The sequence below is a fragment of the Schistocerca nitens genome, chromosome 5, assembly GCF_023898315.1.
Source record: "Schistocerca nitens isolate TAMUIC-IGC-003100 chromosome 5, iqSchNite1.1, whole genome shotgun sequence".
Lineage (NCBI taxonomy): Eukaryota > Metazoa > Arthropoda > Insecta > Orthoptera > Acrididae > Schistocerca > Schistocerca nitens.
In genome coordinates this window covers 548,739,127-548,753,842 of record NC_064618.1, presented here as the reverse complement: position 1 = coordinate 548,753,842, position 14,716 = coordinate 548,739,127, and the positions used below count along the sequence as shown (strand labels likewise).

The window sequence follows — 14,716 nt, the reverse complement described above, 5'->3', positions numbered from 1 at the left end:
CTTTTGTTGATGTTCATCTTATATCCTCCTTTCAAGACACTGTCCATTCCATTCAACTGCTCTTCCAAGTCCTTTGCTGTCTCTGACAGAATTACAATGTCATCGGCGAACCTCAAACTTTTTATTTGTTCTCCATGGATTTTAATACCTACTCCGAATTTTTCTTTTGTTTCCTTTACTGCTTGCTCAATATACAGATTGAATAACATCGGGGAGAGGCTACAACCCTGTCTTACTCCCTTCCCAACCACTGCTTCCCTTTCATGTCCCTCGACTCTTATAACTGCCATCTGGTTTCTGTACAAATTGTAAATAGCCTTTCGCTCCCTGTATTTTACCCCTGCCACCTTTAGAATTTGAAAGAGAGTATTCCAGTCAACATTGTCAAAAGCTTTCTCTAAGTCTACAAATGCTAGAAACGTAGGTTTGCCTTTCCTTAATCTTTCTTCTAAGATAAGTCGTAAGGTCAGTATTGCCTCACGTGTTCCAGTGTTTCTACGGAATCCAAACTGATCTTCCCCGAGGTTGGCTTCTATTAGTTTTTCCATTCGTCTGTAAAGAATTCGTGTTAGTATTTTGCAGCTGTGACTTATTAAACTGATGGTTCGGTAATTTTCACATCTGTCAACACCTGCTTTCTTTGGGATTGGAATTATTATATTCTTCTTGAAGTCTGAGGGTATTTCGTCTGTTTCATACATATTGCTCACCAGATGGTAGAGTTTTGTCAGGACTGGCTCTCCCAAGGCCGTCAGTAGTTCCAATGGAATGTTGTCTACTCCGGAGGCCTTGTTTCGACTCAGGTCTTTCAGTGCTCTGTCAAACTCTTCACGCAGTATCGTATCTCCCATTTCATCTTCATCTACATCCTCTTCCATTTCCATAATATTGTCCTCAAGTACATCGCCCCTCTATATACTCCTTCCACCTTTCTGCTTTCCCTTCCTTGCTTAGAACTGGGTTTCCATCTGAGCTCTTGATATTCATACAAGTCGTTCTCTTTTCTCCAAAAGTCTCTTTAATATTCCTGTAGGCAGTATCTATCTTACCCCTTGTGAGATAAGCCTCTACATCCTTACATTTGTCCTCTAGCCATCCCTGATTAGCCATTTTGCACTTCCTGTCGATCTCATTTTTGAGACGTTTGTATTCCTTTTTGCCTGCTTCATTTACTGCATTTTTATATTTTCTCCTTTCATCAATTAAATTCAATATTTCTTCTGTTACCCAAGGATTTCTACTAGCCCTCGTCTTTTTACCTACTTGATCCTCTGCTGCCTTCACTACTTCATCCCTCAAAGCTACCCATTCTTCTTCTACTGTATTTCTTTCCCCCATTCCTGTCAATTGTTCCCTTATGCTCTCCCTGAAACTCTCTACAACCTCTGGTTCTCTCAGTTTATCCAGGTCCCATCTCATTAAATTCCCACCTTTTTGCAGTTTCTTCAGTTTTAATCTACAGGTCATAACCAATAGATTGTGGTAAGAGTTCACATCTGCCCCTGGAAATGTCTTACAATTTAAAACCTGGTTCCTAAATCTCTGTCTTACCATTATATAATCTATCTGATACCTTTTAGTATCTCCAGGGTTCTTCCATGTATACAACCTTCTTTCATGATTCTTAAACCAAGTGTTAGCTATGATTAAGTTATGCTCTGTGCAAAATTCTACCAGGCGGCTTGCTCTTTCATTTCTTAGCCCCAATCCATATTCACCTACTATGTTTCCTTCTCTCCCTTTTCCTACTGACGAATTCCAGTCACCCATGACTATTAAATTTTCATCTCCCTTCACTACCAGAATAATTTCTTTATCTCATCATACATTTCATCAATTTCTTTGTCATCTGCAGAGCTAGTTGGCATATAAACTTGTACTACTGCAGTAGGCGTGGGCTTCGTGTCTATCTCAGCCACAATAATGCGTTCTCTATGCTGTTTGTAGTAGCTTACCCATACTCCTATTGTTTTATTAATTATTAAACCTACTCCTGCATTACCACTATTTGATTTTGTATTTATAACCCTGTATTCACCTGACCAAAAGTCTTGTTCCTCCTGCCACCGAACGTCACTAATTCCCACTATAGCTAACTTTAACCTATCCATTTCCCTTTTTAAATTTTCTAACCTACCTGTCCGATTAAGGGATCTGACATTCCACGCTCTGACCCGTAGAATGCCAGTTTTCATTCTCCTGATAACGACATCCTCTTGAGTAGTCCCCGCCCGGAGATCCGAATGGGGGACTATTTTACCTCCGGAATATGTTACCCAAGAGGACGCCATCATCATTTAATCATACAGTAAAGCTGCATGTCCTCGGGAAAAATTACGGCTGTAGTTTCCCCTTGCTTTCAGCCGTTCGCAGTACCAGCACAGCAAGGCCGTTTTGGTTATTGTTACAAGGCCAGATCAGTCAATCATCCAGACTGTTGCCCTTGCAACTACTGAAAAGGCTGCTGCCCCTCTTCAGGAACCACACGTTTGTCTGGCCTCTCAACAGATACCCCTCTGTTGTGGTTGCACCTACGGTACGGCTATCTGTATCGCTGAGGCACGCAAGCCTCCCCGCCAACAGCAAGGTCCATGGTTCATGGGGGGGCTAAAACTACTGGCAGCAACAAATCAACAACTCAACCAATTACTAAAGATAACAGAAGTATTCAGCAATGATATAAATATGGCTTTTGGAACAGACAAATGTAAGAAAAATAACATAGTCAAGGGAAAACACACTAAACAAGAAGATTACAGATGCCTATAAATATCTAGGATACACACAAAAAATAGGAATAGATAATACAAATATTAAAGAAGAACTGAAAGAAAAATATAGACAAAGACTAACAAAAATACTGAAAACAGAATTGACAGCAAGAAACAAGACAAAAGCTATAAATACTTACGCTATACCAATATTGACCTACTCATTTGGAGTAGTGAAATGGAGTAACACAGACCTAGAAGCACTCAATACACTTACATGATCACAATGCCACAAATATAGAATACATCACATACATTCAGCAACAGAAAGATTCACATTAAGCAGAAAGGAAGGAGGAAGGGGATTTATCGACATAAAAAACCTACATTATGGACAGGTAGACAATTTAAGAAAATTCTTTCTAGAACGAGCAGAAACTAGCAAAATACACAAAGCAATCACTCATATAAATACATCGGCTACACCACTGTAATTTCATAACCACTTCTACAACCCTTTAGATCACATAACATCAACAGATACGAAGAAAGTCAATTGGAAAAAGAAAACACTACTTGGCAAGCACCCGTATCATCTAACACAACCACACATCGATCAAGACCCATCCAACACATGGCTAAAAAAAGGCAATATATACAGTGAGACGGACGGATTCATGATTGCAATACAGGATCAAACAATAAACACCAGATATTACAGCAAGCATATTATTAAAGATCCCAATACCACAACAGATAAATGCAGACTTTGCAAACAACAAATAGAAACAGTAGATCACATCACAAGCGGATGTACAATACTAGCAAATACAGAATACCCCAGAAGACATGACAATGTAGCAAAAATAATACATCAACAGCTTGCCTTACAACATAAACTTATAAAACAACACGTTCCCACATACAAGTATGCACCACAAAATGTACTGGAGAATGATGAATACAAATTATACTGGAACAGAACCATTATAACAGATAAAACAACACCACATAACAAACCTGACATCATACTCACCAATAAAAAGAAGAAATTAACACAACTAATCGAAATATCCATACCCAATACAACGAATATACAAAAGAAAACAGGAGAAAAAATTGAAAAATACATCCAACTGGCTGAGGAAGTCAAGGACATGTGGCATCAGGATAAAGTTGACATTATACCAATTATACTATCAACTACAGGAGTCATACCACACAATATCCACCAGTACATCAATGCAATACAGCTACATCCAAACTTATATATACAACTACAGAAATCCATAATTATTGATACATGTTCAATTACCCGAAAGTTCCTAAATGCAATATAATATATACCATACAGTTAAAAGGAAGTCACGCTTGATCAAGGTCCGCATCACTTTCCATTTTTGACCAGACATAACGTCTGAGAAAAGAAAGAAATAATAATAGAACATTGGTGACTAAGGGGATTGATTATAAATTACCATTTTAACTACAAACAAAAGGTGCCAACAAAGCTTATGCAATACTCTTGTAGTTTTAATACGCTAATGGAAACTGATTGGTTGAATATAATTTTTTTTTAAAAATTAGTTGAAAAGTGTTGAACAACTGGTATGGCCACAAACAAGTTACTGAACAGTGAAGCTCAGCTTTCAAAGTTCCAAAGCTCAGATGCAGGGCTGAACATCTTATTCTGTTGCTTAACATTTATTCCACATGGTGAATGCCTCTGTCTTCCCATATATCATACTATTTTTGCAAATGCCTGGAGTCTGATTGTGCAACACCTGTTATATCACTTCAGTTCTTTCTTTCATTTTATGTTGCTCGAAATTATTTTATTAAAATAATATTTCTGTAACTCATAGGCCGTTTTAGACATTATATTTGTGAACTACCGCTTTCTGAAACTATCGGAATTAGTATTTCTTTACCACAATTAAGAATCATTATTTGTAGATTGTCCACCATCCATTTACAATTCTATATTCCTAAAAGGTCCGTTTCATTTTGCCTTGCATGTATGTTCTTGTCGGCTTTGTCTCTTTTCTAAGTGAAATGGTTTCTTACAAAGTCAGATATCATATTTTGTACAGAATATAACGTGTATTCACCTCCATGTGTCCAAACCAATCATTTCTCTACCAATTAGTTACTGTCAATGATACATGATAGCTTGCTTTTATGAATATAATCAAGGTCACCTGAATTAGTTAATTTATAAGATAATTGTAAATAAATATCTTATGATGTTTATTGCCTCAATAACGAACTAGTGAAATGAAACCAGAAAGTTGAAAGAGTTGCAACTTTTTCAAGTTCTGGTTTAATTAGCACGTCGACATGTTCAAAACCTACACTAATTAAAATAACAAAATGCGTTCATAACACAAATGGACTATACTCAAAATATCCGCCCCCGGGTGGGCTCGAACCACCAACCTTTCGGTTAACAGCCGAACGCGCTAGCCGATTGCGCCACGGAGGCTTGTTGCCCCACAGTGCCTACACTCTTTATGTGAACCTTTACCCATAAGCCAATAGACATTACATGAATGATGCAGAAGAACATTTTGTTGTATTTGTCACTACAATTAATATTCAAATATATCCCTAGCAGTTTCCTTCGTTGGTCCGATTAATGCCCAAACGATGGATGTTTCTTTACATTCGGCAGAAACGCTGAATGTAAAAAGTGATCAGTAAGATACTCTCAAAACTGGTGACTGTTATTGAACATTACTGAGAAACGAAAGATCATTATCCCAATCCTCCATGGCTTAAATATCGATGGCTATAAATTATGGACAAAATGGAAATCACGTAAAAAATAAATTGAATCCCCAAAAATTCTATGGCCACTGAATTCCAAAGAATGCTTGTCACACTATAAGGAATTTGTATCTAATTTAAGTTTAATCAAAATTTACCTTGGATTCATTAAGGACAAAATAATCCCCGGTTCCATAGTTCAGACAAAAGCAATGGCTCAGTGCTTACGACAACAGTACAACAGCATCTGCTATTTATGTTTCACAATTGTATAACATCTACGTAAAGACAAATTACAGTAGGGCCTTCTCACGATATTAGAATGAGCTCTCATCGTGCAAAACCCTACTGTGATTTTTACATGGCATCCAAAAGCTAATGGACCAAAGAAGACCGGATGATTCGGTGTATTTTTAACTTTCTATGCACTACTGTCTCGTTGGCGAATAGGAAACATGCATTCATATGATGTTCAGATCATTAACAAAGAGCATGTCTTAATATGCGCTTGGTCTGTGCATTTCCCAAGTAACTTTCAAATAGGGGGCGCGCGCGCGCATGCACTTGGGAGTGCGAGCGCCTCTAGCATCACGAGTGGAAAATTTAACATGAATGAAAAGACCAAGGGGTTGGCTGCATTCCGGTGCATGTGTTGGGTACGGCGTCCGATACTTTATGTCCAATTTTTGCTGGTTTTCAGAATCCAAAATACAACTCTTATTTTAGATCTTCCACCATAACGAAAAGCGTAGGCCTTCAAAACAGCCACCATGTTTTTGAAGTTAAGGAAGTTTTGTACGTGTCCAGCAAGTGTTTACGGGAATCTAGTGATAATCAGCAACCTCAAGCGGGTTAAAATTAATTTACGCTGCATAAATACGTTTATTAGAGTATTATGAGAATGTTATATGTATAATAAGCGATATGTGCAGCAGGGTGTGAAAGGAACGTGATCGAAGGTGAATGAGTGTGAAGCAGGACTCTTACGGCGCTGTCAACATGTGGCTGCATTGTTCATTATAATACAGAACACCACAATTAACGGTTATACAACAATCAGCCATCTTGCCAACTTAATGTTACGCGACCTGAGGCAGTAAGGTTTCCTTCATTATTTTTATAGACATGTAACCTTGAACGCCATAACCATCTTTACTCAACACTCGATCATGCATCACCTGTTGCAACTGCGCATTTGTTTGAACTTCTGTCTGACAGTTACGTACCAAACTAGAAGAAGAGTATGTTTATGTCGTTCAGATTTAAATTACTATGCTCCTCCTGGGTGCTTGCTTGGGATGTTTTTGATTCATACAGATGTACATGCTTTTACTTCTCTGCAGGTCTTTCTAATGTCTCTTGCAGTAATATCATATGTTGCAACCTCCAGCCAAGATATTTAGATGATGTGTGTAATCTTGGTACATATCATGGGCTATCAAGTTCTCTTGTGGGCACACCATGGACGAAACCACAACTACAAACGCGTGAATGTTTTGCTGGAGTCCATTGTTTACCATTAGCTGTCTTCAATGCCACGATCCAAGATTTTCGTCTCGTTCAATGGTCATCCAATTTTTTTGCTAGCCAATACTGTCATTGTTACATCGGGCCGCATACGTGACGATCTTATTGTTAATTGGTAACCTACATAAATTCTTATGTTACGAGCCCCCGACAGTCTACTTGTAGCAAGGGCGCGTTGCGTTGGCCGCCGGCCCCCAAATACTAATCGTTAAATGTCGGCGCCGTTCGCAACATTTCGTGTCGAGTATTCTTTGTTTCAGAGTGGTGCCACATTTAGCAACCTCAAAGGGCGACGATGGCCTGACGAAGTGTTGTGTTGTCTGTATGAGCGGATGATTAATTGATTATTGTACTTCTATACAAATGTGTTGTCCAACACGGGACACGATCACAAATGTTCACTAAATGTTTTCTCCGTCACGTTTCCTCTACACATTGTGTTGTAATTTAATTTCATATTCCTGCTACAAATATGTAACGCGTTTGAACGTGACCGTTTCTATAACGAGCCTTCAGGAGTCCATGTCACTTCCGTTCAAAATTTATACCACTCGTCAGTACGAGTTGCGCACGCCCGTGAGTTGTCAGTACTGATAGGCCAACAAAAGCCTCCCACATCTTCTAATCCCGCATTGGCTGCTTACCGCCTTGTCCCTGAGGTAAGCGACCAACTTCACGGTCGAATTCAGCAACGGCAATTAAAATTAAGCTCATCTTAAAATATTACTGTTCTGTAGACAAATTTGTTAGAGAGTAGGAAACGAACACTGTTAAGCAGCTCTTGATGTTTTAGGAATCGGCTGTTAGTTGTTAGATATATATTACTCTAAAATACGGCTGAGAACCGCCGGCCTTCCAAATACGTGATTCGGGCTACATGCGGCTCGAGGGCCGCAGTTTGACGACCGATGATCTAGTTGCGTGTTGCTTTTGAGAACAACTTCGTTTCAGGAGGAGATTTGCTGTTAGTGAAGTTTCAACCAACGACAGAGTAATTATAACTACCCCGCTAGAGTCCGACACATTAAATTCAGTCACCGTTATACTAGCGCGCTGCTTTATGCGTAACCATTTATACTAGCGCGATGCTTTATGCGTAACCATTTACTCCTTCAAGACAGTTGCGACGCTGTATCAAGCGTGTAGCATTTGCAGTTCGCACGTTCCCTATACTACTCGTACACGACTGTTTTTAATTTGATGATTATGAAATCTAACGCATTCAGAAATGTACACAACTTTTGGTAAAATTTGTTTCAAATGTTACAGTGTCAGGGTCAACGTATGATGTTTCTGGGGCCATGAACCACGTGAAAATCTTGTAGTGTTATATCATCTCTCTGTAAAGTGCTGCCGGCCGGAGTGGCCAAGCGGTTAAAGGCGCTACAGTCTGGAACCGCGCGACTGCTACGGTCGCAGGTTCGAATCCTGCCTCGGGCATGGATGTGTGTGATGTCCTTAGGTTAGTTAGGTTTAAGTAGTTCTAAGTTCTAGGGGACTGATGACCTTAGAAGTTAAGTCCCATAGTGCTCAGAGCCATTTGAACCATTTTTGTAAAGTGCTAGTGGAGCTGTTCGCATCTCGTAGATGAAAATTAATCCAGTATTGTCATACACAGAGCAACATAACAGACTGACGTATTGGGGATGAATGGAGTTCATGTACCCTGATCGTCCATCACGTTCTGTGGTTTCTGTAACTCATGCTAGGCGAATACTCGGTTGGTTTCTACAATAATGGCACTCGAGAAACTTTTTAAAATTTAGCTGTTTAAAATCGAGGGGATTCCATGAAACTGACAAACTGTGAGGCCTCTGTTGTCCTCAATCGAAAACTGATTTGAAACTCTTCACGCTAATCTATCCTGTACAATCCTCCGCACCTCCGGATACCTACTGCCCTATGTCCATCTGATTACTGTATTCATCCCTTGGTCTCTCCCTCTACAACCCTATTAACCCACTAAAATCCATCCTATGATAGATCATACGGAGAATAAATCTAATTTTAAAATTGTATATCACGAAAACAGATTTTTTTTTATTTTTCGAATCTTTTTTGAGTGAGTTGACAACAACGAGTTTTCTTGGTGTTAGTTTTATAACTGAGGGACCGCTAATTGTAGTAAGATCTGCTTAATGCTGAAATCATAGCATCGATGTAAGTAATGAAAATAATCAATTACTCTAAGCTTTAGACAAATAAGTCACAGTTTCATTTGTAACTATGTGGTAACTGATTGACAATAACACTGATTTATGATTTTACAGTTAAATTCAATTTAATTTGTTTCAAAACTAAGAAAAAATTAATATACATCATACGATGGGAAATAGTGGGACGTTTTCTGTACTTTTTATAGGGATGATGCAGAAAAAAATCTTGAAATGGCTAGCAGAGGTGGAGGAGCAAGAGAATGCTGATGTACGTCAAGAAACTGATGCCATTGATGAAGTGGTTCTGGTTCCTCTAGCAGACGGCCACGACAGGAATGATGCTAACAATGAGGAAGGTGAAGGGATAGATTTCTTTTAATTACCTAAGGGCTTGCTATCTCAAAAAGCAGAACGAACATACTACTGCTGGACATAATGACCATAAAAAATCCTAAACATATGTGATGAGTGTGTAGAAAATACGAACGAAAGTACAAATACGGTACATGACCCAATACCAAGTTCTCCAAAGCAGAGTTTGGTTAGCCACAGAAAGATAAAAGGTAAAAGTAAAACATTCAGATGAATTCATTTGGTAAGAATTTTTTTAATGACTCGCATTTGTATGGAAAGTGCTAAGTATTCTGCAATGATAGGCCATACAAAATTTGAACTGACAGTAGAAGAATTTTACACTTACTTTGAGGATTCTGGGGTAAAGTGGCCACAGTCCCTAGAACTTAGAACTACTAAAACCTAACTAAACTAAGGACACTATACACACCCATGCCCAAGGCAGGATTCGAACATGCGACCGTAGCAGCAGCGCGGTTCCCGACTGAAGCGCCTAGAACCGCTCGCCCACAGCGGCCGGCCGGTTGTTAGATCGGTTACTGCTGCTGCTATGGCAGGTTATCAAGATTTAAGTGAGTTTGAACGTGGTGTTACAGTCGGCGCACGAGTGATGGGACACAGCATCTCCGAGGTAGTGATGAAGTGAGGATTTGCCCGTACGACCATTTCACGGGTGTACCGTGAATATCAGGAATCTGATGAAACATAAAATCTCCGACATCGCTGCGATCGGAAAAGGATCCTGCAAAAACAGGACCAATGACGACTGGAGATAATAGTTCAACGTCACAGAAGTCCAATCATTTCGCAAATTTCTGCAGATTTCAATGCTGGGCCATCAACAAGTGTCAGTGAGCGAACCATTCAAAGAAACTTCATCGATATTAGCTTTCGGAGCCAAAACCCCACTCGTGTACTCTTGATGACTGCACGACACAAAGCTTAACGGCTCACCTGGGCCCGTCAACACCGACAATGGACTGTTGATGACTGGAAACATGTTGCCTGGTCGGACGAGTCTCGTTTCAGACTGTATCGAGCGGATGGACGTGTACGGGTATGGAGACAACCTCATGAATTCATGGACCCTGCATGTTATCAGGGCGCTGTTCAAGCTGATGGAGGTTCTGTAATGGTGGGGAGCGTGTGCAGTTGGAGTGATATGGGACCCCTGATACGGCTAAATACGACTCTGGCAGGTGACACGTACGAAAGCATCCTGTCCGATCACCTACATCCATTCGCCCATTGTGCATTCCGAGGGACTCGGGACAACCCACACGTCCAGAATTGTTGGTCCGCAGCTCGTGGTCGTGCGGTAGCGTTCTCGCTTCCCGCGCCCGGGTTCGATTCCCGGCGGGGTCAGGGATTTTCTCTGCCTCGTGATGACTGGGTGTTGTGTGATGTCCTTAGGTTAGTTATGTTTAAGTAGTTCTAAGTTCTAGGGGACTGATGACCATAGCTGTTAAGTCCCATAGTGCTCAGAGCAATTTGAACCATTTTTTTTTCCAGAATTGTTACAGAGTGGCTCCAGGAACACTATTCTGAGTTTAAAACTTCCGCTGGCCACCAAACTCCCTAGACATGAACATATTGAGCATATCTGGGATGCCTTGCAACGTGCTGTTCAGAAGAGATCTCCACCCGTCGTACACTTATGGATTTATGGACAGCCCTACAGGATTCAAGGTGTCAATTCCCTCCGGCACTACCTCAGACATTAGTTGAGCCCATGCCACGTCGTGTTGCAGCACTTCCGCGTGCTTTCGGGGGCCCTGCACGATATTAGGCGGGTGTACCACTTTCTTTGGCTCTTCAGTGTATATACAGTTTCTACACGTTGACTGCTACGTTATTTATTACTGCCCACTGTATGGTATATCATACATAATGGTAAAGGGCCTGAATAAAGTGCAGTTTTCATAATAAGAATGAATACCATGTTTATCCACCGAAATAAGTCACAGAATGAAATATTACTCAAAGTTAGAAAAAAATGTGTGTACTGTACTCATTTTTAATAAGTTATTTTAGTTCCAAATAATATGTTTAGGTAACTTCAAATTTTTGATCATTATCTGCGTAACCCTCAAAACACCAACCCATTACATTTGACTTAAATCAGCTCCACGCGCACAGCAAGGAAAACAATCATTGTTTGTGATTGGTTAGTCTATCCACCATAAAACATAAATAAAATTTTAGACTTACGCCGTATGTACACTGAAACTAGTCAAGTAAAAAGCAAAGAAAACCGGCAGTTACTCGCTGTCGCAAGCGCAGAACTGTGCAGACAGTCTCGAAAATGATTGTTATTGTAGCTCATATATAAAAGGGCGCCCCCGTATCTGGTCAGCACATATGGCTGCCATGCGTGCGACCCGGGTTCGATTCCCGGTATTACTAAGAATTTTTCCTTGGTGGGAGGGCTGGAATGGAGTGCATCCAACCTCGTGATGCCAACTACGCAGCTACTGGAATGAGAATCAATGGCTCCAAAGGCTGGAAAGTCGGCAAAACGACCGGCAGAGCGGTGTGCTAATCACATGCCTCTCCATATTGCATCCGCTTTACGCCGAAAAGAGGATTCCCAAGAAGAGCCATGAAATAGAGATGCGAAGCAAACGACCAAAAGGAAGACCAAGGCATGGACGGCTGAAACGTGTGGAGGAATGTGTCGAAAGACTGCACTAGAGTGAACATAGAAGGATGCTGGGAAAACGGGAATACATGGCGTGGCTTATGCTCCAAACAGAATCACCTTGAGGCTGGAAACTGTTCAAGATAATGATGATGACGATGATGATGTCACCGACCGGCAGAGAATGACATGGCAGCCTGTCGACATGTTTTGGGCCAGGCGCTGAAGGAGGAGCTGTCACAAAAAAAAAAAAAAAAAAGGAAAATGCACCGTATTATAAAAATTAGAATCATATAGCAATATTCTGCAAGACCCTCCATATGTCTGCGCCACATGGTAAAATGTCACGACACACCGTTTGATGCGAGAGTTTATGAGCAAGCGATTTTCATGCGAGCTTTAATAAAAATGTGAAGCAAATAATCTTGTAAAGTTAAGTTCGTAATAATGCACAACAGCCCAAAAATTGAATCGAAAATGTAAACTAAATTTTTTTGTCAGTTTCTAATAAGTAAACTGTGGTCTTATAAAATATAATTAGTGTAGTTCGAACGTCTTATTCAACGTCCAAAAATAAACGACAGTACGTTAATGATCAATTATTTCCAAAGTTTAAAAATACTCCACACACAACCCTGAGCGTACAATGATAAGCCAAAACATTATGACCACTGCCCACCACGAGGTTAGATGTCGCTTGGTGGCATTTCGGGAACGTGACACGACAAGGAAAGTGTGTAAGCGGAGCCGAGGCGGATGAGGGATCATTCTAGCGGCGATATGGGCCGTAAAGGGGACCCACTGACGTAAGCGACTTTGACACAAGGCAAATTAATATTACCTCAGGCCCGTGAACAAGTATCCCCCAAATGGCGAAGCTGGTTGAATGTTCACGTGCTACTGTCTTAGGCATCCATGGAAAGTGGTAGGACAGTGAAAATACAATACGCGATGAGTGGCTGAACGTCCACGACTCTACAGAGAACGTGGAGTTCGGAGGCTTGCCTGCTCAGTAAAATCGGATAGGCGACGATCCATGGTATCTCTGGTGCACGCATAAATGTTTCGGAGCACACCGATCAGCGCACGTTGTTGAACTTTGGGCACCGCAGCAGACGACCTCTACGTGTTCATACAGGGAGACAATTATTGAACTGTATGGAAAAAAAGTAAATTAGTTACAAACTACGGCGTGCACACACTTTATTCAACATGTAAACTTCAGTACAGACATTCGGGATTTAGGTATTGACATGTACGATATGCCTCCCATCATTCGCGATGATGTAGCGCAGACGAATAGCGAAGTTCTGCATGACCTGCTGCAGTGTCCGCAAATCGATGACCTCCTCAATGGCTGTTTCCGGAAATGGTTTTGGGGTTATTGCTTTACATCTTGTCTTTAATACAGCCCCACAAAAAGGAGACGCATGTGTTCAGATCCGGAGAATATGGTGGCCAATCGAGGCCCATGCCAGTGGACTCTGGATACCCCAGAGCCAGAATACGGTCCTCAAAGCGCTCCTCCAGAACATCAAACACTCTCCTACTTCGATGGGGTCGAGCTTCGTCTTGCATGAACCACATCTTGTCAAAATTCATGGTCATTTTTGGATAATGGGGACGAAAGCATCTTCCAAAACCTTCACGTACCGTTCGGTAGTCACTTGCCATCAACGAATATCGCACCTATTATTCCGTGACTGGACACTTCATACCACACAGTCGCCTGATGAGGGTGAAGACACTTCCCGATCGCTAAATTCTCAGTCCCCCAAATGCGCCCAATTTTGCTTATTGACGAACACATTCAAATGAAAGTGAGCTTCGTCGCTAAACCAAACCATATTCACATACTCATTCCCATCATGCCCCGCGGTCAATCATGCAGCTTGAGCGTCCTAACGCAAACCGTTCAGAAGTTATGACGATTTTATTTCAATAAATCAATAACTGTCGAACTGTATACTGAACCAACGACAACGTCAATTGCGATTGCAGTGGTCACGGGATCAGCAGGATTGGACAGTGAATTAATGGAAACTTGCCTTCTGGGCAAATGCATCACGTTCTTGTTACACCAGGTCGATGGTCGTCTCAACAAACACAATAATCGAAACTTGTACTACGACACGAACGCAGGCCGGTGGGAGCAGTATTATGTTTTGGGAGACATTCTCCTGCTCTTTCATGAGACCTGCTGCGGACCACCTGCATCCTTTCCTGCTTGATGTCTCCCCTAGGGCAACGTCATCTTTGAGCAGTATAATTGTCCGTGTCTCAGAGCCAGACCTGTGCTACAGTGGTTCGAGGAGCATCACAGTGAACTCGAGTTGATGTTCTGGCCACCAAATTCGCCTGATGTAAAATTCTATGGAACCCAAATGCGTTGCTATCGGGCGTGTTATTTATGGAATTACATGGCTTGTGCCAAATACCTCCACACACCTACCAATAAACTGCCGCATCCGTGATACGCAAAACTGGTGATGTATTACGCTCCAATGTTGTTGTTGTTGTTGTGGTCTTCAGTCCTGAGACTGATTTGATGCAGCTCT

General features: G+C 41.1%; 1 protein-coding gene and 1 non-coding gene across 3 annotated transcripts in view; both read right to left on the bottom strand.

Moving 5' to 3' along the window:
• LOC126259575 (balbiani ring protein 3-like) overlaps window positions 1–14,716 on the bottom strand; it is a 265,154-nt gene that overhangs the window by 119,277 nt on the left and 131,161 nt on the right. The window contains exon 1 of one of the 2 annotated variants that reach the window (XM_049956483.1): window positions 5,639–5,749. The exons of the other annotated variant lie outside the window; for it this stretch is intronic. The gene's annotated coding sequence lies outside the window, so the exon portion shown is untranslated. Of the gene's footprint in view, window positions 1–5,638; window positions 5,750–14,716 lie in introns of those variants that run through there. 2 annotated transcript variants of the gene reach the window in all.
• Trnan-guu (transfer RNA asparagine (anticodon GUU)) lies at window positions 5,123–5,196 on the bottom strand. The gene has a single exon. It is a non-coding gene; the product is annotated as a tRNA-Asn (tRNA).